This window comes from Phascolarctos cinereus, unplaced genomic scaffold (genome assembly GCF_003287225.1).
Source record: "Phascolarctos cinereus isolate Bilbo 61053 unplaced genomic scaffold, phaCin_HiC Scaffold_5;HRSCAF=322, whole genome shotgun sequence".
Lineage (NCBI taxonomy): Eukaryota > Metazoa > Chordata > Mammalia > Diprotodontia > Phascolarctidae > Phascolarctos > Phascolarctos cinereus.
In genome coordinates this window covers 47,434,127-47,461,266 of record NW_027555958.1, presented here as the reverse complement: position 1 = coordinate 47,461,266, position 27,140 = coordinate 47,434,127, and the positions used below count along the sequence as shown (strand labels likewise).

The 27,140-nt window shown below is 44.2% G+C and overlaps 1 pseudogene; it reads right to left on the bottom strand.

Annotated features, from left to right (window-relative positions):
• Window positions 1-2,296: 2,296 nt before the first annotated feature.
• On the bottom strand, window positions 2,297-23,277 carry LOC110216578 (D-3-phosphoglycerate dehydrogenase-like; annotated as a pseudogene).
• Window positions 23,278-27,140: the final 3,863 nt, after the last annotated feature.

The following is a 27,140-nucleotide window of genomic DNA, read 5'->3' as shown; positions in this document are numbered from 1 at the left end:
TTCCTGGTGTCTGTGGCCCCTCTGGCATACCAGCCTAGTGGTGGAATATCCAGGTCAAAGGATGGGGATATTTACTTGTATTACAGCAGTCTTCCTGCTTCAAGTCTCTCCCGGCTCCCGTCCATCTTCCACTCTGCTGAAGAGCAGCTCTGACCATGCCATGCACCCCACCCCCTTCAATAAACTCCAATGGCTCCCTATTCCCTCCAGGATCAAATATAAAAATCTCTATTTGGCTTCCTGCCTTTTCAGCCTCCTTGTACCTTCCTCCCTTCTATGTACTCTTCAGTCCTGCAACACTGGCCTTCCTGCTGATCACCAGTCTCTCCATCTCCTGCGTGCCTCCTTGTTCTGACCGCCTGCCATGCCTGGAATGCTCTCTCCTTACCTCCATCTCCCAGCTTCCCTGGCTTCCTTCCAGTCTCTGCCTGAATCCAACCTTCTGCAAGGGGCCTGTCCTCATCCTCCCCCAATTCTAATAGTAGTATGTAGTTTCCATGGATATAGTATGCACATATATATAGTGTGCACAGTTTCCGTGTTGTCCCCCCACCCCCGCCCCAGCCCCCAAGCCTGTTAGAAGTGAACTCCTTGACTTTTTTGCCTTTTTTTGTATTCCCTGTATTTATCACAGTGCATGGTAAATAACTGAACAACTAAATGCTTCTTGCGTGTCTGGCTAATTGATTCAATCCAGTATGAGGAAAGCACACAGGCCAGGTGAATGTGGATAAATTGGGGCAAAGCCATTAACACTATGGGGGAGTGGGGAGGAAGAGAAATTGAGAGTACAAACCTTAATAACAGATACATAGAGAAGGTTAGAAAATAGCTTCTGTGGGGAGTAAGGTCAGGGATCATCTATTCAGTCATTTCAGTTATATCCAACTCTTCATATCCTCATTTGGGGTTTTCTTGGGGAAGATACTGGAGTGGTCTACCATTGCCTTCTTCAGCCCTTAGGGAGGAATAAAAGGACTGGCTTGTTTCAGTGAGGGCCCAGTTGGATAAGTTACATAACATCAATCTGCGCTGTATCTACTCAATACAATTGTGGGACTTTCTCCATCTTCCTTCTCCCGTGCTCTTCATTTCAAAAGCTCTTTACATAAAGCTATGGTGTGATATTCCTATGTTGAGAATAAAAATGTGCATTGCTCTGTTCCCAGATGGGGGGACACCAAGGGATAATATCTGTGAAGGTTCATTCCCTTCAAAACAATGGCACTACAGGAGTGGTTCTTAACTTTAAGTCCATGGACCCCTTAGGGACCTACGGATTTCAGGGAGTCTTGCAAATAACATTGATGTTAGCCTAGAAAATGCAGAGAACAAGCCAGCACAAGTCACACCATACCCAGCTCCTCCTGCTACCTTTTCCTCCCTCCTCTCTGTTTATATTTTCATTCTGGTGAAATCTAGTTAGAATGTACAACAGCATCCTTAAATGGGAAAACGGGGGGAAATGCCGCCTAAGAACAAGAAGCAAAATGAGGCATGGGGAAGGTGGGCACAGAGAGTCTTGTCTTAGATGTCTTCAAGACCCAAGGCCATATGAGAAAGGGAAGAACTGGAAGTTTCCTCCAGACCTAGGCCCAGGACAATTATCCCATCAGAGGCAAGAGAGAGGTTAGCTTTTCAACCACAGCAGACAAAGGAGACAGGAAGGAAATGTTTTGGCCTGAGGATGAGTTAGGAGGGGGGTTTTCACTGGCACAGGTAGCTTCCAAATTCAAATGACCTCCTCTGCTGGTCCCTCTCCTTGCATGAGAAGGGAGAGGGACCTGACGTCAAAATTAAAATTATACTGGCCAAGCCCCAAGCAGGTGTCCCTGTGGAGGGCAGTTCAGTTAAAGAGCCCACGTAATCTGGAGCAGCAGGACTAGAAAGGGAGAGGCTAATAAGCCCCCTCCTCTTCCTGATGTTTCCTGCCAGTCACCACCTCCTCTAAGGTGATAGAACCTAGGTGGTGTTGAGAGTTTCAGTGAAAACTTTCAGATTGTCCTTTGCCTGGATGGAGAGCAAAGGTGGTTTGGATTACCCACTTTCAAATCTGTAAGCTCCTAGGGAAACATCGTGGAGCATGAGGGGGTGTATTGCTTGCCTCACTGACTTGCCATATCATGCTAAACCATTTAGCCACTGTGGTGCTCAGTTTCCCCCTCTGTAAAAAAGGAATAAACCCTACTAACCTACCTTTCTTCCCTCAGAGGGCTGCTGAGAGGATGAAATGAGATCCATGCATATATGAAAGCATTATTGCAATGTGTAGATATCATGAATGCAGTGGTACGTCTCAAAGCTGAGAAAGGCAGAAATAGGGAAGGCAGGAGACCAAACCCTGCAAGGGGGAATAGCATATGTTGAGTGTGGCCTCTTGCATTAAGAGCACCGCATTCACCAAGTTTACATCTGCCCTGGTGACTGTTTCCGTCAGCCCCCCAACGATGACTGCGGGGCTCAGAGTTCCCTGCCCTCTTCAGGGATGGTCCTAAAGACAGAGAGAGGGAAGGAGGGAAAACCGCTGTCTATTAAATTGGGTGTGCATCTTAGACCAATGGCAGCTGTCACACAATGAAAACAGGAGGCAAGGAAAAAAACCTTGTGCCGGAGCTGTAACCAGGAATTTCTGCATTGGGAGCAAGGGGCAGTAACTGGGATGTGGGAGAGAGGGAGGAGGTGCCCCAGAGGAGACAGCACACCCCAGAGCACCACTGAGTTCTAAGCTGCTAAAAGATACAGCCTCAGTACAAGGCTGCCACTGCTATAGAGTGGGGCTGCTGGGCAGAGTTCTGTACACCTTGCTGCAGTCTGAGTACATCTGATGTGGTTCTAACGAGTGTCAACCTCTGACAAGGAGCAACCCCTTGCCAAACAACTGGTAGTCCAGACTAGAAGTTCTGCTACTCCCTACATTTTCCAACATCACCTTGTTCAAGACATGTTTTTCTCCCCTTCCTCCTAAAGTTTCAAGACAAGCCCTGGAGAAAAGCATAAATTCTGGTGTAAGTCACAGAACTCATACTCTCCTTTCCCATTCTCCAAAAAGCAATCTGAGAATGTCAGGCTGCTGCTGCTGGCTTTGGTTCTTCCCTGATGACTGAGCAGTCAGGCTCTGAACCTGACAAGTCACTGGCCTTTTAAGAGCCTGGGAGAAGACTGGTCATTAGATCACCCCACTGACCAGGCTCCTGGTTCTCCCTGAAGAGCCATCAAGATGCAAAGACAGGGTAAAAGAAGACTCAAGGGCAACATTCAAATAGTAGAGGATTGCTATGTGGAAAGGGAATTAAATTAGAATTTTTCTGTGTAGATTCCAGAGTAGAACCAGTGGGCTGAAATGACCAGGAGGCACATTTTGGCTCAGGAGAACTTTCTAACCCCTCAGTGGGTTAGATGGTCCTTAAACTGCATAGAAGGAAAGGAATCACCACATCAGCATCACTGTCTAGTTGTATATTTTGATCTTCTGTTTCACCAAAGTAAGATAATATAGTCTGACTCTTTTTGCGCTGCTTGCTCATGATCCTGGCCAATTACTTGAGTTTTAAACTCTTTGTTAAGGTAAGAGTCTGCTTCCAATGTGGAGAGTGTACTGTCCCAAGCTTTGGGGGTTTGTACAGCTGTTTTCAGAGATACTTGTAGGGACCTGTAAATTTTCAGGTCTTCCAAGGTGGTATGATAAGGGGCGAGGTGTTTACTCCTTTCCTGGCCTGTGACCACAAGTACTCCTTTCTGTCCTGTAACTGTGAGGAGGGTTTTCTCTCCACAGACACTACAAGCTCCACCAGGCCAGTGCTTCTCCTCATCCCAGGACCGCCACCCAGAGCTGTGACCCAGATCCAAGCACGGGTTGCTGCCTCAGCAGTGACAAAGAGATCCCTGCAATCCCTCTCTGATCAGCCACTGGATTACCCCTCAGTCTATAAGCCAGAAGCTCAGGAGGCAGCTGCTCCCCCCAGGGCCACACTCTCGGGGAACTGGAGCCGAGACCCCTCATTCCTCTCTCATCACTGCAGAAACAGACTTTTCCCACTGACCTTCTAAGTTGTCTTTAGCATTCGTGGATTGAGGAGTCTGGAAACCACCACAGCTGCCCACGATTCAGTCCTCTAAGGCCTGCTCCAGGTTTCCTGCGGCCTGCGTACCCATGCCACGCTGCGCTCCTCTACCAGCCTAGTGTGATATACCTTTCTGATCAATCATCCAGGTTGTCTTGGGCTGGAAATTTGTTTCACTCTGTCTTTTTGTGGGTTCTGCTGCTTCAGAATTTGTTTAGTGCCATTTTTTATGAGTGTCTGGAGGGGTTTGGGGGAGGGCTCAAGCAAGTCACTGCTTTTACTCCGCCATCTTGGCTCCAACCACCTCAGCATCACTGTCAAAAATATCACCTACTCCTACAATCATTAATTCAACAAACATTTATGAATATCAAACTGTGTACAGAAAACCATTCTAGGCTCTTGGACAATGCCAAATTTATATAAAATTGACAGTCTCTGTCTTTGTGAAAGTTAGTCTAACAAGCGGTTGGGACAAAAACTGAAGCTGTTCTATATAACATTATCTACATTCATTTGAGATTTGTTCAACAAAGTGCTAGGGGTTAGAAGGCCTTGAACATCAAGTTAGGGAGAACTCTGAATGCTGTGAAAGAGAACTGAAATTTTAATTAAAAAGCAATACGGAATCAGAGATCTTTTTCTCCTTCAAAGAATGACATGAGCAGATTTGTATTACTAAATTCAGTAGATCAGAATACACACAGATACAATGTACCTAGATTTTTAGCTTAGCATTAATTAATATTAATTAGTATAAAAATTAATTAGTATTAATTAATAAGTTCCCTTATTAATATTGAGGTTCATATCACCTCTCTTCTGAACAAATGTATTGTCTTGCTAAGTGATTCCCTTAACTCAAGTCTCTGCTCACTCCACTCTGTCCTTCACCCAGCTGCCAAAGCCCAGGTCTGACCATATCTCTTTCCCACTCAATCAACTTCAGTGGCTTTCTACTGAGTCCAGGGTTCAATTCTTTTTTTTCATCTTCAACTCACCTTTTTAAAAATATTCATTTTTGTGCAAATTGAAGTATAATTTTCTCACTTTATTTTTCTTGCTTTTGTATGTGTGACATGGCTTATATGGAAAAATTTTGTATGATTTCATACGGATAACTGATACTATGCTGCTTGCCTTCTTGATAAGTGGGGGAGGAGCTAGAGAAAAGGAGAGAATTTGGAACAAAAAAGTTTTTTTTAAGAATGTTAAAAATAAATAATAAAATTTTAAAGTAAATAACAAAATATTAGGTTTTGTGTAGATTTTATAACAATTAATATAAAAGTACATTCTATAATATACATGAGACTATATGCATATATTCTTATTATATATGTACATATATTTAAACATCCTTTCCACACATGTATGCATGTATGTGTGTATATGCATGTATGTAAGAGATGCTCAAATATGTTTTAGTGAGAGAGGTACATCATGAAAAAAACTTTGGAGCCTATGAGCCCAGTGATCCCTGTGATCCTCCATTCTTTCCCAACATGAAGACCAGGTGCATTGGTCCATTCACTCCTACCTTAGGTGGATGCCCCAGGTGTATGCTGAGGGAGAGGAGACGTTCAAGGACTATGTTTTTTTCCCAGCTGGAATCAGGCTTCCTTTATAAGCAGCGCTTGCAGAAGCCAGATAGATGGCTGCTGCCCTCTGTTGGTGCTCACAAATTCTGAAGGTTCATTGCCACCCAGCACCACCCTAATTAATTCTAGTCAACCTGGTATATCTCAGAACTCTACCTCCACTGGATACAATACCTTCTTCCCCAAAAGATACAAACAAGTCACAAAGACTCCCCTGCCTGTCATTCAGGCATGATCCCTGCTACCCAATCCCTCTCCTATGTATCACATCAAGGCCACTGGAGACAAATGTTGCCCAAGTTTACCCACACCAAGTTTATTTCATTTCACAGCTCCTTGATGAGTAATAAAACCAATTACTCTGTCACCACCAAAGCCAGGTCCAAGTTTTCCACTATAAAGTCCTTTCAACAATTTCCCAGAAGCAAGCCCACCTTAACCCTGAAGCCCAGCCTTTGTCCTTCACTGCTTGTGAAATCACAGAGATGTTAAATATTTTAGACAGTTTACAGTATTTAAACAGTCCATTTCAGTAGCAGCAGTATTCATATCAAGGGAATGGTTCCACCCAGCTGCTTCTGAAACACAAACAACAGTAACCAACATCTCAAGGTTTTTAAAACCTCCCTCTAGCTTCTGAAAGTTCACATTCACTATTCCTTTGGTTGCCCTTTTCCTCCACTCTCCAGAAGAAGAGAGGTCCCACTCTCAGAGAAACAGAGGACAAATAAGTATAGTGCAGTCTTACATTGATGAGTATGAATGTACATGTCTATATATGAGTATGATTATAGATATCTAAGTATATGTACATATAAGTAAGTGTATGTATGTAAGGATATATGTGTGTGTGTGTGTGTGTGTGTGTGTGTATATATATATATATATATATTCATGTGTATATGCCTATATATATGTATGTGTATTTCTATGAATATACACATGAGAGAACAAAAGAAAACTTACCAAGAAGCAAACAAAAAGATGGACAGCTCTCAACACAATGCATAGCATTTACTACATAGGCTTTCTTGAAATGGAAATCTAGTGCTGAATATTTTGAATCCTCTCACGTTCTGCTGTACACATGACAACGCTTTTTTTTCTTTCCTTATTTTGTATTTAAGTTTTAAGATTTAAGTTTATATGTTTCTTTTTTTTTCTTGTGTATTTAAGTTTTAGTATTCAAGTCTAAAATTTAAAAAAAAAAAGAGGCCACAGGGAATTTGACTCCGACACCACTGGGTTCCGTCTATAATTCTCTGCCTTCCACATACCATAGTGGGGTTCAATACTCAGCCACAGTTCTGTTCCTCTGGGGAGGCTGGTTACCTCCCCTAGCTGAGCTATGTAAATTTAGAAGGGAAGGGGAGGAAGGGAAGAGAGTATTTGTTTAAAAAAAAAACTATTAAATCCTGGATACTGCATCGGTCCCTTTATAAATAATATCTCATCCAATCCTCACAACAATCCTGGGAGGTAGGTGCTATTTTTCTCCCCATTATCAAATTAAGGAAAGTGAGGTTGTTAAGTGACTCACCCAGGGTCACACAGCTAGGCAGTGTCTAAGGCTGATTTGAAGTCAGGTCTTCCTGACTCCAGGAACTCTTATTCTACCCATTACAGCATTGAGCTGAAACTATGTCCAATTACTCCAGAAGCCTTCATCTCTTATTAAACTTTATCATCTGGCTAGGTGATACCTAGAGAGGAAAAAATTAGTTCTTCTCCTTAGGTGTTACTAGATTCCTTGCTCTGGTCCTTGAGAAAGGGCTGACCCCTATCCATTTCTCTGAATGCTCGGGGACTGAGGCTCCACACCTTGGGTCTATAATGGGTCTTATTATTGCAATTTCAGAACCATGGATATCAGTACATGAACACATTAAGGAATTCAGCAGGGAGGGTTCTCTTTGCCCCTAGAGAACCAACCTGTGCCATGGGAGACAGTCTCCAGAGTTGCCCTTAGCAACAAACCCATCTCCCCGCAGCCAACCTGCCTCTCCAATTCAGATGCCACCATCACTCATTACTAACCTCCTACCCCGGTAGGACCTGATAAGCCAATCATCAATGTTTTCAACAAGTCATCAATATGTTGAACGTGGCCTGGTGCAGTGGATAGAGCACCGGCCCTGGAGTCAAGAGGACCTGAGTTCAAATCCAGCCTCAGACACTTGACACTAGCTGTGCGACCCTGAGCAAGTCACTTAATCCCATTGCCTAGCCCCCCCCCCAAAAAAAAAGACCACATAGAAAACCCCGTGGCACATCATTAGAGATTTCCCTCTAGACTGACATCCTAATTAGAGGAACTTATAAGAGCTCTTCCATAAAGCAGAGATGTCCCCTAACCAATCCGTCCTAAGACACAATTTTTACATGGGAGATCTTTAGGGGGGAGGGGCACAGACTATACCTGGAACAGATGCCGAGGACTGGCGTTTTCCCTCCCCTCCTCCTTTACTGTGGCCCCAGTTTCTTTACCTGCTATAGATTAAGCAGAGTCTGGGCCCACCCTGTGTCACTACAGGGATGGTTCCTCCGGGTGACCCAACCCTGGCTCCAATCAATGTGCCCAGAGCTTCTGCCAGACCAATCGGGGGCTTGGTGCTGGGGGAGAGGGAGGCGGTGAGGGCCCGGGCATTCACCTGCAAAGAGAAGAGGGAAACAACGCTGAGGCTGGGCACCGACAAGTTAGGAATACAACCCGCCAAGCTCAGGTCTCCAGTCATGGTCTCCTCAACAGAGAGAGTTAGTTACATGTGCAGTGGATACAGAGCCAGGCCTGGACTCAAGAAGACCTGAGTTCAAATCCAGTTTCAGACACGTACTAGTTATGTCACCCTGGGCAAGTCATTTAACCTTTGTTTGCCTCAGTTTCCTTATCTGTAAAATGGGAATCATTATCATTATTACGGCACTGTGAATAAATAAGATAATCACTGTAAGATGTTTAGTACAGTACCTGGAACATAGTAAGCACTATGTAAGTGTTAGCTATTATCATCATCATTATTCTCTGTAGAGGCAGGTAGGTAGTACAGTGGGAAGAGCAGCCATATTTGAAGTCAAAATGACCCAAGTCCAAAACCTACCTCAAACACTTATATAGCTGGGTGACTCTGGCCAAGTCTCTTTAAAAATATATATCTCTATGCCTCAGTTTCCTCATCTACAAAGCAGGAATAATAATAATAGCATCTATCTCACAGGGCTGCCAGGAGGATGAAATGAGATAAGAAGTGTAAAATTCTTGGCAAATTTTAATGTGCTATATAAATGCTAGCTGGCATTCAAGATGAGAGATGACTACTTGTTATTCCAGATGGCAGACAGACCCACATAGAAAGGAGGGAATAATAAGCCCCTGACTCAGAAGGACTTCTTGGCAGGCAGCCACTCACCAGCTGTGGTCAGATCACAGGCTCAGAGGATATTATTTTACAGATGGGGAAACTGAGACAGGAAGGCTAAATGACTTGACCAGGGCGACAGAGTAGCACGCAAGGCAGAATGTGAACCCAAGAACCAGAGCCAAGGCTCTTTCCACTGTACCAACGACTCCCTCTTTGATCTGTTCCTTAGCAGCAATTTTAAAGGAATCAGGGGTGATGGGACAAAGGGAGCCCTTGTGAGGCTAAAGCTTAGGTCAGGACATTCAGAGCTATATAAGAAGAAAACCCTTTTCTACCCCCACAGAAGCTCCCTGATCCAAGCCCTGGTTCCCCTGGAATAAGAGGATGGCAAGATTTGCTGAGGACAGGACAAAGTGGAATCTTGGGTCTGACCAGCAGCAGACTTCCAGATGGCCCCTTCAAAGGAAAATCCCTTATTCTCCTTTCAAAATGTTCCCTTGAATGTAAGGGATCAGGTCATTTCAACTAAAGCCATCGGTCAAAGGATAGCAAGTTCCTGAGGAGAACCAGCTGGGAAGTTGAATTCCTAGATTCTACTTCCTTACGGTGGCCTTTAGCAATCAATCAACATTTATTAATTACACTCTATATGACAAGCCTAGTGTTCCATACGTTGTTCATGCCTGTGTCTCATCTGCCTCATCCCCACCAGACTGTAAGCTCTCCGAGGGCAGGGATATTCCCCCCATCCCATATAAACATAGTAGTGACTGACAATGAGCTCTCTATTCCCCCTTCTCAACAAATGACTCTCAGTCTCTACCCCTTCTCCCCACCTTGTTTTCAAGGCCAAGAAGTACTTGTGTGAATAGAATAAAACACAGAGGATTTGATATTTCTGGAGTTAGTTAGAGGATTTGATATTTCATGCAAGCCATGAAATTTCCAGCCAAACAAAGGGTCACCTAAGCCTCAGGCTTCTGGCCGTGAGGGAGGCAGAACATCAGAGGCTGGGTCTTTCACAGAAAAATGTCAGGCCCTGGGAAACGGCACTCACTCTGTGCCTGCCACCACCTCCTTCCAGCCCCAACACACCACACCTCCCAATCCGTGGCCCCGACTCAAGGAAGTAGACACTCTCCACTTTCAGTGGTCAGACAGCAACCCAAAGTTTGGAAAGGTGTCTCAGTTACCCCAAAGCCCAGACTGGGCCCTGGCCCCAGTGCTGCCTGTCTCTCCCACTGCCCCTATCTCTCCTCCCCCTGCTGCTTCTAAACCCAGACTCTTGTTCTCCCACCTCTTCATTCCCCTCCCCTCTCATCACCACTTCCCCAGCCAACGTTATACTTAACAACCCCAGACAGAGACTTCCCCTTCACCATGTCCACAAACCGAATGGCAATTTCTTCCCCACACTAGCTCTGGGCTTCCTTGGTGCTGGCGCCCAAGTCGGGACTGCTGATGACCTTCTTGTGGTTCACCAGGGCTAGGTCTGGAGTGGGGTCCTACACAGAAAAGCCATTTCCATCAAAACACAGCTTGAGGTGTAGCCCAGATAAGAACAACAAAGGAAAAGTAGGCATCCTGTACCACGCCCCACCCATGGTGAGCAAAAGAGAATTTCATTCAACAGCTGAGTGGACTGCCTGACAGAAGTGTCTGGTTGTACCCATTGGAATCACAGATGTACTGCCCACAGACCCAGAAAACATCCCTGGAGTGGAGTGCGTGTTTCCATCATCTTGGTCACTTCTGCAGCACGTTAAAGTGTGTAAAGGACTTCACAAATATAACCAAAATCTCTTTCCTGAAACCCTTCCTTCTCTGAATGTCTTTGCCCTGAATGTCTGGGACACTCTTGTCTTATCACATACTGCCTTGGTTTTTAGTTAACTTTTTATTTGACTATTTCTTTTTTTTATTTTATTTTACTCTGATCTTTCGAGAAAAAGAACTCATTGGTCTCCACCTCTCCCACTAGACCATCCACTTTGCTCTTTGTGGAATGGAATCACAGGGAGCAACGCTGCAGTATGGAAAAACTGGACTCCTCCTGAAACAGTCCAGACACTTAAACAGCACTCAACCCAGAACTCACTTCTGTGAACACATCCAGGGTGGCCCCACCACACTGGTCTGACTGCGAGGGCATGCAGCAGGGCCTCCTCATCTACAATCCCTCGCTGCATACAGTTCACCACACGGACTCCCTTCTTGCACTGGGCTGTATCCAAAAGAGATCATAAAAAATTAGAAAAGGACCCATATGTACAAAAGTATTTATAGCAGCTCTTTCTGTGACGGTAAAGAATTGGAAATTGAGAGGATGCCGATCAACTGGGGACTGGTTGAACAAGTTGTAGTATATGAATGTAATGGAATACTATTGTGCTATAAGAAATGATGAACAGGCTGACGTCAGAAAAACCTGGAAAGACTTGTATGGACTGATGCTGAGTGAAGTGAGCAGAACCAGGAGAATGTTCTACACAGTGACAGCCACATTGTACAATGACTAACTTTGATAGACTTAGCTCTTCTCAACAGTGCAAGGATCTAAGACAACTCCAAAAGTCTCATGATGGAAAATGCTATCCACACCCAGAGAAAGAAATAAGGAATCTAAATGCAGATCGAAGCATACTACTTGCTCTTTTTTTCTTCTGTTTTGTTTTGTTTCTTCTTTCTTGTGGTTCCTCCTATTGGTTGTAATTCTTCTTTACAACATAACTAATGTGAAAATATGTTTAATAGGAATGTATATGTACAGCCTATATCAGATTGCATGCTGTCTTGGGAAGGGAGGCGGGGAGGGAGGGGGAGAAAATTTAAAACACAAAAGCTTATGGAAGTGAATGTTGAAAACTAAAAATAAATTAATTTTAGGAAAAAAAACAAGAAAGACATCCAGTCCCTCAGTTTCTTCACCTGTACAATGGGTACAGTGATAGATGCTCTTGCTAAACCAACTTTCTTCACCTGTAGTCTACAAAAAGGGATGCAGAACAATGAATGAAAAGAGTGTGCAAGTCTCCTAAGAAGGTATCAACAAAAGTAAAGGATAGCATCACTAGAGATGCTCATTAGTGTGTCTCCAAGTATGAGATACCCCAGCAATTTTACAAGGATCTAACAAATAGGAGGCTCATAAGATCATTGACTTGGACCTTTAAGGCCATCCAGGGAACAAACAAATTTGCTTTGACTTAGGAGCCAGCCCAAGCATTTAAAAATCATGTTAAAGAGCCCACCTAAAACGGACCTGCAAACTGCCCAATGAGCTTTGATGATTTTTCTCTTGTGCAATCAGACAAGTGGGTGGGAAGAAAAAAAGGATGATTCAGGGCCACAAGCACATGACCAGAAGACTAACCACAGAAATCCTAAATGGTTGAGCAACAGGGAAGATTTCTGCTCTTCCAAAACCCAAATAAGGGAGACCTGGGGACTCCAGAGGAGGAAGAACCAGGAGCTAGGGAGGTACTATGTGCTAAGAAAGAAGAGGGGAAAAGGAGGGAGAAGACAGAAGAGGGAGAGCCCAAAAGCCCTTAGCAAAAGCTTAGTCAAATAAAGCCCTTAGCACAGAGCCTGGCACACAGTAGGAACTTAATAAAGGCTTGGTTCCTCCCCCCTTCCTTTTTCCCCAAGGTAGGTGTCTTACCTTCATCCTAAAGGACTACATCCTGGTGGCCACCTCTCTCCTGATTCTCCCCAGTCCCAGAATCCCCAGCTCAGTTCCCATGAACCACAATAGAACAAGTAAGAGCTCAGAAATAAAGTATTTGCACTGAGGTCAAAACTCCTCATTCTCGGAAAGAAGGCATGGGGGTGGGGAGAGAAGCAGGCACTATCTCCAGGAGAGCTCCCCTTTTTCTGTTCCCATTTTCCATCCTTCGTTGAGGCTGTGGCTTGAGGGATCCACCTGAAAGAAGAGAAACAGGTTCAGCTGCCTGTCCCATCACTTCTTAAATGAGCAGACACGCTCCAGGCCTATACAACCCCAGCCTCTCACCGACAAACTGCCTCAGAGATAGTGAAAACTGACCCTTTGAGCCTACTATTCTACAAGAGTGACTGCAGAGACCAACCCAGCAACCTCTGCAGTGCTGGGGCAAGCAGGGAAAAGGACTAAAGAGAGAAGAGAAGGTGCTGGTGTATAGCTGGAACTGCTGATGACATGTGGGAAGGATGGGGGAAGCCTTAGTACAGCAGGACTTCAGGACTCCTAGCTGAGAGATCTGGGTTTTAGACATGATTCCATCAAAATGATCAGTGTGACTCCGAACATGTCAAATCCCTTCTCTGCTCCTCAGTTTTCTCATCTGCAAAACAGGCATAATGCCACAATCTCTAGGGATTACTAGGAAGATCAAATAAGATGACAGATGTTACAGTGTTCATCCAAGGAAAACCTGTGAGCCATCTCTACATTCAGATATAACTTCCTGTTGTCTTCTGATTTCATTCATTGGGAAAATGTCAAGATTGAGATGATTCAGTTTTTGCTGTTCACAAGACAAGGACCTCCCATATGTCGCACCCTCTTCATTTCCCACCTGTGCTGCACTCCTCTGAATGTTCTCAACCATAATGTCTTAACACCAGAACCTCACCACGTTGTAAAGATCACATCAGCCTTGAGGTTACATCTCATCGCTGCCCCCAGCCCCTCCGATTAGAGGGAGGAATGAGCTCCTCCCAGATCCTCCATTTAAGGAAGGCACCAAGCCAACCATCTCTCCATTTCCTACCTACACTCCTTTAGAACTCTCAATCATGGTACCATGATGGTTTTACCTCTCCCTTCCCCTCCACCCACTTTTTAGCCTCCTTTTGTGTTGTGAGCTTCTTGAGGGCTGGAACTGTCTTTCTTTTTCGTATTTTATCCCCAGCGATTAGCATAGTGCCTGGCACATAGTAGGTCCTTAATAAATGAAAAGTAAAAGTAACAAATGTTTATTGACTGATTGATCTACAGTATCAGCAGTTAAGTCAATGATTATGGGTGGTCAAAAACACTGTATAATCCTTAGCACCCTCTCTATTACTTCCCATCACTTTATCACAGTCACTGCACATTTTTCTTTGTTTCCTGGGTTGCCATGGCCAAAGAATTCATCACCTCCTGGTTCTGGGGAAGACTACATTTTGGATAGGTTCTTGCTGATCTCAAACAGTATCATTGCTCCTTGGTTGAGCACTAGGGGAACAGAGGGAGCGTTCTTGGCATGGTAGCAGGGATACTGGTGAAGAAGCTAACCTCCTCCTTTCATCAGCTGCTCCACAGACCTATATGCCTTCTTGAAATTCCTCCTCTTTTTCTTCCTCTGGATTCCAGGCAGCAGGGTTTGATTCTGGTCTTTTATCTTTCTTGTCCTTTATTTTGTCTCTCTGCTATTCAAGAAGTCTGCTGACCTTCAGTGAATTCCTGGTGGGTGCAGGGCATCACTGGTGTGCTGGGTTATACATGGGAATCTCACTCCAGAGATCTTGATGGATTCAGGACAATGCCATCCTAGGTACTAGGGGTAGGACTTACCTTCAACCAAATTGTGACCTTCCGACAGTTTGTCATTGGCACACACACACCTGCTCCCCTTTCAATGGCCTCTCCTGTGTCCTGCAGGTCTAACTCACACAAGGTCACCCAACTCCTATGCTTCAGCACCCAGCCCTTACAAATGGCAGAGGTCACTCAGCTCTTTTACCGGCAAAACTAGGGCTAGAATCCAGGTCTTCTGACCCCTAGATCATTGTTCCACCCCCATATCATACGACTTCTCCTTCCTGGCCATCTCTAAAGGCATGGATGTGCCTGTACTCTTTGTAGGGGCAAAGACTACATGAATGGCTATGAATTGCATTTTTTCTCTAATTGTCTGGAATTCTAAGAAGAGGAGACAAAGTATGAACATGGTATGGCTTAAAACAAGACCATCACTGGAAAAAAACAGTGCAGCACACATGCCCTTCTAATGACTGTTTGGTCGTGTTATCTTTGCCAACTTCTTTACTGAGTAAGCAAAAGACTTCACATATAGATTTGGAGCTGGAAGGAGCCTTGAAGGTTTTCTAGCACAGTCTCTTCAAAGTATAGATGAGGAACTTCGGATCCAAACGTTAGTTAAGCAACTTGCTATAAATACATACGTATTATATTATACACATACAATACAATAGATGTGTATGTATATATGCATACACACATGTGTATTAATTGTTAATATATTTTGGATACTAAATACTTATAAGCAAAATTTGACACAAAGATGTTGTCCCATTAAACCTCTTCCCTTCTTATCCTAGGTGAATTAATTTTGTTTGTGTTGAAGCTGATCAGCTTCATATAATTAAAAGTATCTGTTTTACTTGTTGTAATTGCCTCTGTGTCTTGTATCATCACCTACACAAAGCTGGGAAAGGTGTATGATTTGCTTTTCATATTGTACTTCCTTTAGCGGTATAACCTTTAATATTAATATTAAGGTCATGTACCCATTTAGAGTATATTGTGGAATATGGTAGAAGGTATTGGTCTAAGCCCAATTTCTGCCATGCTACTCTCCAGTTTTTGTTTTTGTTTTTTTATCAAATACAGATATCCTCCCTAAACAATTTCTGTTTTCTGGTTTACTGGACACAAGGCTATTGAATTTCATTGTTTTGGATTCTCTCCTGCATAGTCTGTTCCACTGACCTACATTTCTATATTTTAACCAACGCCAAACAGTTTTGATGACTACTGCTTTATAAGTACAGCTGAGGTCTGGAAGTGCCATACATCCTTTACCCCTGCCTCTTTTTTCATTATTTCCCTCAATATTCTTGACATCCTAACCCACCTCATTATCATCTTTTTGAAACCTACGTTTGGGGAGGAACAAGCTGAGAAGAGCCCACACCTTTGGAGTGGCTCAGTCAACGTCAAGCAGACAACATGAGCCCCACAGTCTCAGGACAGGATCACAGCAATGACTGAAAGGTCTGCATTTCCCTAAATGGATCTGCTCAGTGTAACTGACTGACAGCCTGTGAGTGAGCAGGTGAATCTGCTGGTCTTACCTGGCCAGGCTCATGATCATCCCATGGGTGAGCTCAGCAGCACTGAGGCTATTCCCATTAGGGGTGCTGAAAGTCAAAGCAAAGAAAAACTCATCAAAGGAACTAGTGACCCACACTAAATGTTCCTACACAGAGCAAAATGAGAACACAATCTAGTCTCAGTCATTCATCCTAGGTTCTCTCTCTTGTCCCATGAGCTGATCCTCTCTCACCATACTCTCCTAATCCTGCCCTGGAATCTAAGAAATTTCCCCTGGACTTCCACACCTCAAACCCCAGACAAGTATTATTCTTGTGCATCTTACAGGTGAGGAAGAAGTTAGACAGCTAGGAAGTCCTATGGGAAAGTCAAAAGTCAAATAAAAACTGTCTTCCAAATAATTTAATTAGAGGGGGAAAGGAAGGCAAGGGTATCGAATCTTTTCTCTCTTCTCTCCCTCAGCAGGATGAGTTCCTCTACTCAAGATAGCTACAAGGAAGAGAGGAGATCTGGGCAAAATGAAGCCCTATGCAAGCCAAGAACCAGGAATGCGTAGACACCCCATTCCAAGCAGAATACAAAGTGGAGATGGTGCTGCAATAATATCCTTAGAAAACAGTCGTTCTCAAAAAAGCACAGTCTAATCTGTAACAGAGAAATGTTCCCAGACATAACAAGAGTCATATGGTATAAAAAAAGGGGATAAGAACTGTAATTGCACTTGTACAGAGAACTGCCTGGGGAGGACATTGCTTTTGCCAGCGCAGATGGCACCTTCTCTGCAATCTGTAATCCGTAATCTCAAGAGACATGCCTAGAAGACTGGAATGTTCAGGGATTTGCTCAGCAGCAGGAAGCCAGTTCATTTCAGAAGTGAAACTTCCAGATCCTCTAAGATTGTGATCTCAACTTTCTAGGCTAAACCACACTCAAAATGTGACATCCATAAAGAGGATAAAGGAACACCCAACTCTTCAGGTTAGCTGAAAATATTCTTTGGAGGAAGGAAAGGAGAGAAGGAGGAAGGGAAGGAGAGAGAAAGTGAGGGAGGAAGTGAGGGGGAGAGAGGAGAGAAAGAGAGAGAGAGAAAGAAAGAAAAACAAAAAAGACAGAAAGGAAGGAAGAAAAATGGAGGGAGGAAAGAAGGGAGAAAGAAAGAAAGAGAAAAGGAGAGAGAAAGGAAAGGAGGGAGGAAAGAACTAAGGAAGGAAGGGAGATAGAAAAAGAGAGAAAGGGAGGGAGGAAGATAGGAAGGAAAGAAGGAAGGGAGGAAGAAAGAAGGAAAGAAAGGAAGGAGAAAGAAGGGAGGAAGGGAGAAAGAGAAAGAAAAAGAGAAAGAAAGAAAAAAGAACAAAAGAAAGAAAGGAGAGGGAGGGAGGAAGGAACGAAGGGAAAGAGAGAGAGAAAAGAGAAAGAGAAAGAAGGAGGGAAGAAGAGAGGAAGAAAGATGGAAAGAAGAAAAGGAGGGAGAAGGAAGGAAGGGAAGGAGGGAGGAAGGGAGAAAGAAGGAAGGGTGGAGAAGAAAAGAGAGAAAGAAAAGAGAAAGAAAAAAGAGAAAGAGAGAAAGAAAGGAGGAAGGAAGGAAATCTTCAGGGTAAAAACAAAAAAAAAAGGTCCAAAGAGGGAGAAGGCAATCTTGACCTATAATAACAACAACAACAACAACAATAATAATAGCAGCTAACATGTCTCTGGTGCTTTCTGGTTTGCAAGAGCTTTTAAACACAGACCTCATCGGATGCTTGTGGGTGCTGCTATCTTATCATCCCTACCTCACACGGATGAGGGCACTGAGAACAATGTCAGAAGCTCTAGAGCCAGACAGTAGGGGTTAATTTTAAAGACCACAAAAAGGGGCTTGCTTGCTTTTTTTTTTTCAAGCTTTCTTGGGGAAAAAAAGAATGAAGTAAGGAACAGGGCTCCTGCTCAAAGGAGATAAAACAATAACACATGACAGAGAAAATCCAGAACTCTTTAAATCCTATTGTTTATTTTCCCATCAAGAAAACAATCCTTCAACTGGACAGGAGCAACCAGAACTAGCTAACCCCAAACAAGTAAGGAGATGTCAAGAAAGCACACACAGCCTTTGGCGATTCTGAGTCACCAGGCAGACCCCTCACCATCCTGACCGCCTGCTCCAGGCACACTCTTAGGACTCTCAATGGGGTTTTAAAATGTCGCTTGTATATGCTGAGACATGTGAGTGTCGCAGCGGGTAGTTGCTTCGTACATGCTCGCCATGTTACCATGGATGACCTTGAAGTGCCTCAGTTTCTTCATCTATAAAATGGGCCTCTAAGGTCACATCTCGTTCTAAACCCTGCGGTGCTAGACTATCAGATTCAGTCGCTACTGGTCTCACCTATGAGTTTTCGGTTATTACAAGACAGGGAGCAGGGATTGTGCCATTACTTGTCTTTGTCTGCCTGGCACTTAGCAGAATGCCTTGCAGAGCAGCCATTTAATAAACACTTGTTTGCATATTTGTGATATTTAACCCAAATAGCCATCCTATCGCTCCTTGGGCTTCCTTTCCTCCAGGAAAGTTAGAAACAAACTCTCAGTTGTCATCAAAACTCATCTCTACTTTTCGACTCGTTCTGAGTTTTAGAGCTTCTGACTGTTCTCAGTCTCCTTATCTGTACAATGGGAATGGTAATAGCATCTATAAGCATCAGATGAGACCATATATTTAGGCTAAGTGATAAATTAAGGAGAGAGGAGTTAGGGGAGGATGACTGTGATGGAAAAACTAAGTGTCAAAAAAACTCTTTTTAATTAAGTAAATGAATGAAGCATGACTCCCAACATTGAACATAACTGTAATTATGATCAGCATAGATGACAGTCAAATGCTGCCTTCTATAATGCTCATAGAAATATAGTCCTATGGAAAGAGTCCTATTTCTGCACGTGTGTCCAGGCCTACTTTTAAACTAAGGTCCTCTTGGCTCCCTGGGTAGATGCAGCTGATGGGAAGCAGGAGGCTGGACCCGATGACCTCAGGACTCTCAGGTTCCTTCCAGCTCTGAGCAGCAGTGAAACACAGCCACCTCAGAGTCAGTTATAAAAGTTAGTGTATTTTTTTTTAACTGTGTGCATCTGCTGCCAATCCCTTCCATTGCCCCATACTCACTTCATGACCAGTATGCCTTTTCTCGTTGCTGCCTCCAGATCCACATTGTCCACACCAGTGCCGGTCTGCCCACCACCTGGAGCTTCTCAGCAGCATTGATGACGTCTGCGGTCACTTTGGTCCCTGAGCAGATGATCAGCCCCTCACAGTACTGAGACACAGAAAGAAACCCTGAAGCTGCTGGTGGGGCCACATCACAACTCACAGAAACAAGAAAGAGAGATGTCCATTGGGCTGCTTGCCCTCATGTCCTCTCCGTCTCTCTCCCTTCACCTCTCTCCCTCTCTCTTTTTTCTCCTCCACTTTCTCTCCTCTTCTCTCTCCTTCGATTCTTTCTCTCTCTCTTTCTTTCTCTCTCTCTCTTCCTCTTCTCTCCTCTTCCCCTTCAACCTTTCTCTCTCCTCCTCTCTTCCTCTCCTCCTCTCTCCTCCTCCTCCTTTCTTCTCTTCCTCCTCATTCCTTCTCCCTTTCTCTCCTTTCCCCCTTCCCTCTCCTCTCCCTCCCTCTCCCTCCTCTTTCCCTCCTCTCTCTCTCTTTCTCTCTCTCTCTCTCTCTCTCTCTCTCTCCCCCCCAACTATGACTTCTAGGAAGGAGAAAAAGGGACAAATTCTGTCCCACATTTCCATTTAGGGAAAGAAAGGCACACAAATGTAATCTCTGATACCAATTCTAACTTAGGATTTTTTTTTGTATTTTAGAGGCAAAACAAAAGTGCATGAAGTCAGATTGTGAGCATTTGGACCTCAGAAATCAAGTGCTATACATCAGGGCCTGATTTATCATTTTGTTGACTGGATAGAGTTAATAAAGTAATGGAGAAAATGGTTAATAACACCAATTAAGTTTAACTATATGTCTTGGGTAAACACCCCTCACACACATACCCTCAGAGCCAGTTGTTAAACATTTAACATCCCACTGCTGTTTCAAAGCAGTCAAACTTAGTGGAGCCTTGGGAGGAGCTGAAAGTTAGAATTTGTGGTGGGGAGAAAAGAGGGAAGGGCAACTGAAGTAGGAAGCTAGAAATAAGAGTTACGTTGGGAAGAGGTGAGAAGGACTGGAAGACAAAGCTCCAATCACACTTTTGCATCATGAGTCAGTCTACCACAGAGGACTAACATAAATGAGTGCACCAGAACCAGATTAAAATGTAACTGGGAAATATTTGACAAAATAAATAAAAAAGCAGTAAAACCTAGAGAATGTTAATTTGAGGTTCTCTAAGTCAATATGCAACTGTAGGGATTGGTAACCTAAGAGAATTGGAACCTTAGAGAATGCCCAGCACGGTCATAGCAAAGAACTATAAATTAAGGAGTGTCCTTCAATTTGTGAACAGCTGGTATGTGGATTTATCAAATATCGATTCCACCACAAGAAATGATGAAGGAGGTGGTTTCAGAGAAACCTGGGAAGACTTGTACAAAGTGAGGAAGGGTGAAGTGGGCAGAATCAGGAGAACCATTTATACAGTAACAACATTTTCAAGAAATATTTTTGGCCAGTCAGACCACATTTTGTTTTATCTTTGTTGGGGTGGTTAGAAGTCAGACATGCAAGATAAATAGGAGTTAATTAACAGAAGACAAAACACTAGAATTAAGAGGGTTGGGAAAGGCTTCCAGTAAAAGATGAGATTTTAGTTGAGACTTAAAGGACCAGAGTTTAAAAAAACAAACTGGTTCTTTTCGAGGACAAAAGCAGTCCCTGGTGGTATTCACAGGCCAGGATGCTCCTTTCATTATACAGACTCTCACCCAACTGGTCAGGAAAAGAAGCCACAAAGGAGAGGGAATTCATCCAAACAGCCCTCTCCTCACATTTCCAGAAATCTGGACCACTTTATATGCTAGGTGATGTAGGGGATAAGGGACTATTTTGACACAGGAGAGAAGACCTGAGCTACTGTCTCAGATACTTAACTGATTCAGTGACTGGCTACCTATCTATCTATCTTTCCATCTATCTATCATCTATCTATACTGTCTAAGTGGCAGCTAGAGAGTGCAATGGGTGGAATACCCCACCTAGAGACTGCAAGGCCTTCCCAAGTTCAAATCTGGCCTCAGGCACTTTCTAGTTGTGTGACCCTGGGCAAGTTACTTCACCCTGTTTGCCTCAGTTTCCTCATCTGTCAAATGAGCTGGAGAAGGAATCCAGTATCTTTGTCAAGAAAACCCCAAATGGGGTCAGGAAATGTCAGACACAATGTAAGCTATTTAGGGTAGTGACTGACTTCTCAGGATCTAGGATGTGCCTAGCATATAGCAGGTCCTTAATAAATTTCTGTCAAATTGAATTTGAGTCAGGTTTTTAAGGGTTAATCTGTGATTAAACAAGAGATCTCTTAGACAATCAATTAACTCCCACCTTGGGAATCCCTTTCTTGCATCGAATAGTCGTATGGCAATTTAGTAGATAAATCCTAAGGAAGTGTGGAAGCTCATAGAGGTTAAAATATTTGTGGGGTCACAAAACAAGTAGCAGCCAATGTCAGAGGAGAGCCCAGGTCTTGCATACTCCAAGCCCCGACTGTCACACACCACCACCACCACCAGCTTGGGGGGGTGGTTAGTAACTTTAGGGGACAGGAAGATTGGGAAAGGGGGAAAATATCGCTGCCAGCAGGGCTTGAAGCAAAGATTCTACTTCAGCCTGGCTAAAGGACTCTAAGCCAATTGATGGCGGGTCCTCTGGCCTCCCAGGAGGAGCGAGGAGGACACAATATGCCAGTGCCAAACCCCCTCTGCCCAGCTCTGGGCTCAGGGCCTTAAAAGTGCGTCTCCTTGCATCACACGAAGGCTTCCCGAGACTGTCCTGGCTCCCAGCACTCTCAGGGAGCCGAGTTCACGAGCTGGAAAAAGGGCTGGGGGGTAATCACTGGTCCCCGAGACCCTCAGGGCCGAAGAGATGCCCAATTGGCCTGAAAAGTTAGCACTCCCTGTCGCCAGAGCAGAGTATGCACCCCCACCCCGCCAATGCGATGCAACCCCAGGCCAACGAAATGCACTCTCTGTCCCATGCCATGCATTCCCCGCCCCCATCAGTCCAATAAAATGCACTTTCTGACCCATTCAGTGCAACCCTCAGTCCCGAGCAATGCACCCCCAGGCCAATGACAAGCAGTCTCTGTAACATGTGATGCACTCCCAGTCTCACTAGTTGAATACCCTGCCCCATACGATGCATCTTCCTAGTCCCATGAAATGCACCGTACAGTCTCATTCCTTGTATCCCCAGTCCATAAGATGCAGCTTCCTAGTCCCACGTATTGCACTACCAGTCCCATGCGACGCAACTTTCTAGACTTAATATGATGCACCCAGTCTCGTGCGTGGCACCCCAGTCCTATGAGGTGAACACCCTAAGTGTATGCATCCCAAGCCAATGAGATGCACCTCCCCAGTCCCACACGAAGCATCCCTCGGTCCCATGAGATGCAACCCCCCCCCATTCCCCCAGTCCCAAGCAATGCAGAAAGCTCCCTTCCATCCTCTTCCCCGCCCCTCATCCCACACCACGGACTCTGCAGGGATCAGAGTTAGAGTTGGGAGAGCTGGCACCGAGCCTCGAGATAGGGCACTGCTCTCATTCCTCTGCCCGCTGAAAACCTAGCCAAACCGGAACGCCTCCGGTTAAAAAGGAGCACAGCAGAAAGTTTGAATCTCTACCCCCCCACCCCCACCCCGCTGCTACAAAGGCCTCAGGGCTCACGAGACACAGACCCGCCCACAGCCTCTGCCCAAGGCCAGGGCGGCCCCCAGCCCCGGAGCCCGAGGAGCCCCGGGGATGCGAGGATGCGGGCTAGCCTGGTCCCGCGCCGCCGTGCTACCTGCAGCTGGGCTATCAGCTTCTCTTTGCTCAGATTCTGCTTCTCTACCTGCAGCCCTCGGTCCTCCAGGATCTTGCGGCAGCGAGGGTCCAGGCTGTCACTGATTAATACCTTCCGCAGATTAGCAAAGGCCATGGTCAGAATCTGCCTCCAGACGAGCGCTCAGACTCTGCAGGAATCACTTTAGGAGAAACACAGAGTACTCCAGCCAGACAGGATCCTGTAACTGAAGAAGATTCTTTGAAGTTTGTTTTTCTGCTTGCTTTCTGCATTTCATTGGGCAGAAACCCTTCAGATCTCCATAGCCCCGCCTCCTTTTCCCCCACTCCTCTTCCCCATGGAGGCCCTCCCCTGCCACCGGCCCCTCCCTTTATTATTCCTGCGGAGACTACATTTCCATTTCAGCTCTTTTCTGCACCTGGTCCCCGAGAAAAGCACAAACTTCGTCTGCTCATTCAACTATGTCTGAAAAAAGAGGGGAAAGGGATGACCTCAGCTGGTTCTTCTTCTAAGGAAAATAGTTCTCATTCCATTTCTTTCCTCCTAAAAGGTCAGACGTCATTCGTTCATTCATTCATTCCTTCCCTCAACCAATATTTGCTCAACTCCACTTGTTTGCCCACCGATGTCAGACAGAATAGAGGGAAGACCAAGGCAGGGGTTATCCCTGCGCAAGAAGGAGCGCACGATCCAAGGGCAGGCACTTTCTTTTTTAAATCATCCTACTTTACTTCTTTGGCTAACAGGTGTTTTGGATTCAATTCTGGGCAACCTATTTTAAAAATAAATTAATAAATGAGAATGTTTCAAAATATGGTAACTAAATTTAGAATTTGGGAAACTATCATATAAGAAGTAGTTAAAAGAAATGGCAGCGTTAAAGATAAAATCGTTTAAAAACAAAAAAAAGATAAAAACTGTTTTAAGGGAGAGATGATAGCCTTTCAAATTTGAAGTCTCAGTGAAAGGTCCACGTCTCCCTTCATAGACCATCTCTCTGCTCATAGGAGAATTCTTCAGTGGAACTCCTTCCCACCACCAAAGCAATGCCTCCTTTCTTCTGCCTCTTTTCCGTTTTTCCACATTCCTCCTCACCCAGTCCCCATAGGTCCTCTTTCTGAGACCATAGGAGTCACCTTCCCATCATTGCTAGCCATTGGTTTCACTTTGGCTCATCACCTACCCTTCTCTATCCCTGGCTCCTCTCCCTCCCTTTCTTATGCCCTCTCCTGCTGTAATGCAGTTACACACACACACACACACACACACACACACACACACACACACACAAATTGTAGACAAGGGGTCACCAGGTTCTGTCCATAATGTCCTGTTCCTGCCTCTTTACTGTTAGCCTCTACCAGATTTGGCAGACTCTTAAAAGGCATACAGGTATGAAGACTTCAACCAGATAAGAGGCCTAGACTATCGAAGGACATTTCAGTATTAAATGTCAAAAGACTGAGAGAGAGATAATAATCAATCAATTAAGTACCTATTCAGGTCCCCCTACCTGCCAAGCACTCTTGACTAAAGAATGCAAATACAAGGAATGGAACAATTCCTACTCAAAAGGAGTTTGCATTCTAAGGGGGAAGAAAACAAACTCATTTTATCTATATTATACACATAATATAATATATATATATATATATATATATATATAAAATACACATCTGTGTATATTCTATATGTAAAATGTTATTATTCAGTCATGTTTAACTCTTCATGACCCTATATGGGATTTTATTGGCAAAGATACTGGAGTGGTTTGCTGTTTCCTTCTCCTGCTCATTTTACAGACGAGGAAACTGAGGCATACAGTGTTAAATGACTTGCCCAGGGTCACCCAATTAGGAAGTGTCTAATCTAAGGTCACATTTGAACTCAGGAAGATGAATCTTGCTGACTCCAGGCCTGGAGCTCTGTGCACTATGGCGCCACCTAGCGGCCCCTGCAGCATAAATATGAAGTTAATACATCCAAATATACAAACTATTATCGCAAGGTAGTTTGGGAAGGAGCATGCTAGAAGTTAGGGGTGGCAGGAAAGGCTTCATGCAGAAGATAGAACTTGAGTAGGGTTGCAAATGTAGATTTCTGCGGTTCTTTACACTGTCAATCTTTGCCTTTGATGCTGTTGTCTCTCTAGGTTTTCATGACAGTACTCTATCTCGGATCTCCTCCTACCTGTCTGATGGACTACTCCTTCTTAGCTTCTTTTGTTGAATCTTTGTTGAGGTCGTACCAACCAGTAGTGGGTGTTCCCCAAGGCTGTTAGGCGCCCTCTTCTCTTGTCCCTCTCAAGTATTTCAATGGGTGATTTTTATTAGCTTCCAATTTCATCATCATCTCTATGCTGATGATTCTCAATTCTACTTATCCAGTTCTAATTTCTCTGCTGATCTCTAGTTTCCCATCTCCAACTACCCATTAGATATCTGAAACTGTATGTCCCATAAACATCTTAAATGTGACATGTCCAAAACTGACCTCGTCTCCCCGAACTCTCCCCTCTTCCCAAGTCCTCTATCACTCTTTAGGATATCACAATCTTCTCAGTCAACCTGGCTCACAACCTGTCATCCTAGACTCCTCAATCTCTCACCCCTCATATCCAATCTGTTGCCAAGTCCTTTCAATTTTACCTTTGTAACATCTCTCATAAACATCTCCTCCTCTGTGATGCTGCCACCACCCTGGTACAAGTCCTTATCACCTCACACTTGGACTTGCAATAGCTTTCTGGATGGTCTCCCTGCCTCAAGCCTCTCTCCATTCCAGTCCATCTTCGCTGAACTGATATTACTAAAGCCCAAGGTTGACCTCATAACTCCTTTCTATTCAATAAACTCCAGGGGCTCATTACCTCCAGGATCAAATGTTGTTGTTCAGTCATCTCAGTCATGTCCAACTTTTTGTGACCCCATTTGGGGTATTCTTGACAGAGATACTGGAGTGGTTTGCCTTTTCCTTCTCCAACACATTTGACAGATGAGGAAACTGAGGCAAACAGGGTTAAGTGACTTGCCTAGGGTCACATATCTAGGAAATGTCTGAGATCAGATTTGAACTCAGGAAGATGAGCTTTTCTGATTCCACACCCAGTACTCTATCCACTGGACCATCTAGCTGTCTCAAAAAAAGAGAAGAAAGTTTTCATCACCAAAGTCCTTGGTACTATCAAATAGTTCAACATCAAAAGTAGATGTAATTTTATTAGTAGAAATGACATGATCAGCTTTGCAGCTGCCCCCTAAGGAACATAGGACCTTTCCAACTTGTAGCTGAAGCCTCCCAGATGAGTTGTCTCCCCCACTAGCTCCTTGAAAGCTGGGGCAGCTTACTTTTCTTTTTGCATCTCCAGGGCTTTGCATACAGTAAGGGCTTAATGAATGATTCATTCATTCATCTCTTCATTTTGCTAATAAGGAAGCTAAAGTACTTACCCAAGATCACACAGGTAATAGGAGCAGATCCAGGGTTCAAAACCATATGCTTCAATTCTAAATTCAGTCTTCTTACTGATACATCACCTACCTACTCCCTTTGTATCACCTGTTTTCCAGAATGGAAAAATGAGATTCAGAGAGGTAAAGGTTCTGACTCAAGGTCTCCTGATGTTAGAGCCAGGGATAGAATCAGAATTCCAAGGGTCACTCTTTTATTCAATCTGTAAACTGTTCTGTCTTTGTCATGGCATTAATATGACCTCTCACTCGCTCGATTTCTTGGACTAAATACTTGTGAAGTTTCTTCCAGCTCCAAAATTCTCTGGTTTTAAGGTAATGACTTTAGGCTGTGGAATGAGACATTGATCTATATTTTTTGTGTGCAGCCATTGAAGGAATTTGTTTTGCTTGGCTATGCATATTTATTATAAGAAAATTGTACCCACATCTGCAACAACAAAAGGGAATATGAACTGGTCTGAAGCCCAAAAAGCCTTCTTAGAAGAGCGCAAGAAGGACTTTAATAGTCAAATGAGAGAGGTAGAAGAGTCCTTCAAAAACACAATTGGCCAACTGGAAAAAAAAATACACTGAAGAAAACAAGTCCCTAAAAAACACAATTGGCCAATTGAAGAAGGAAGGACAAAAACTAAC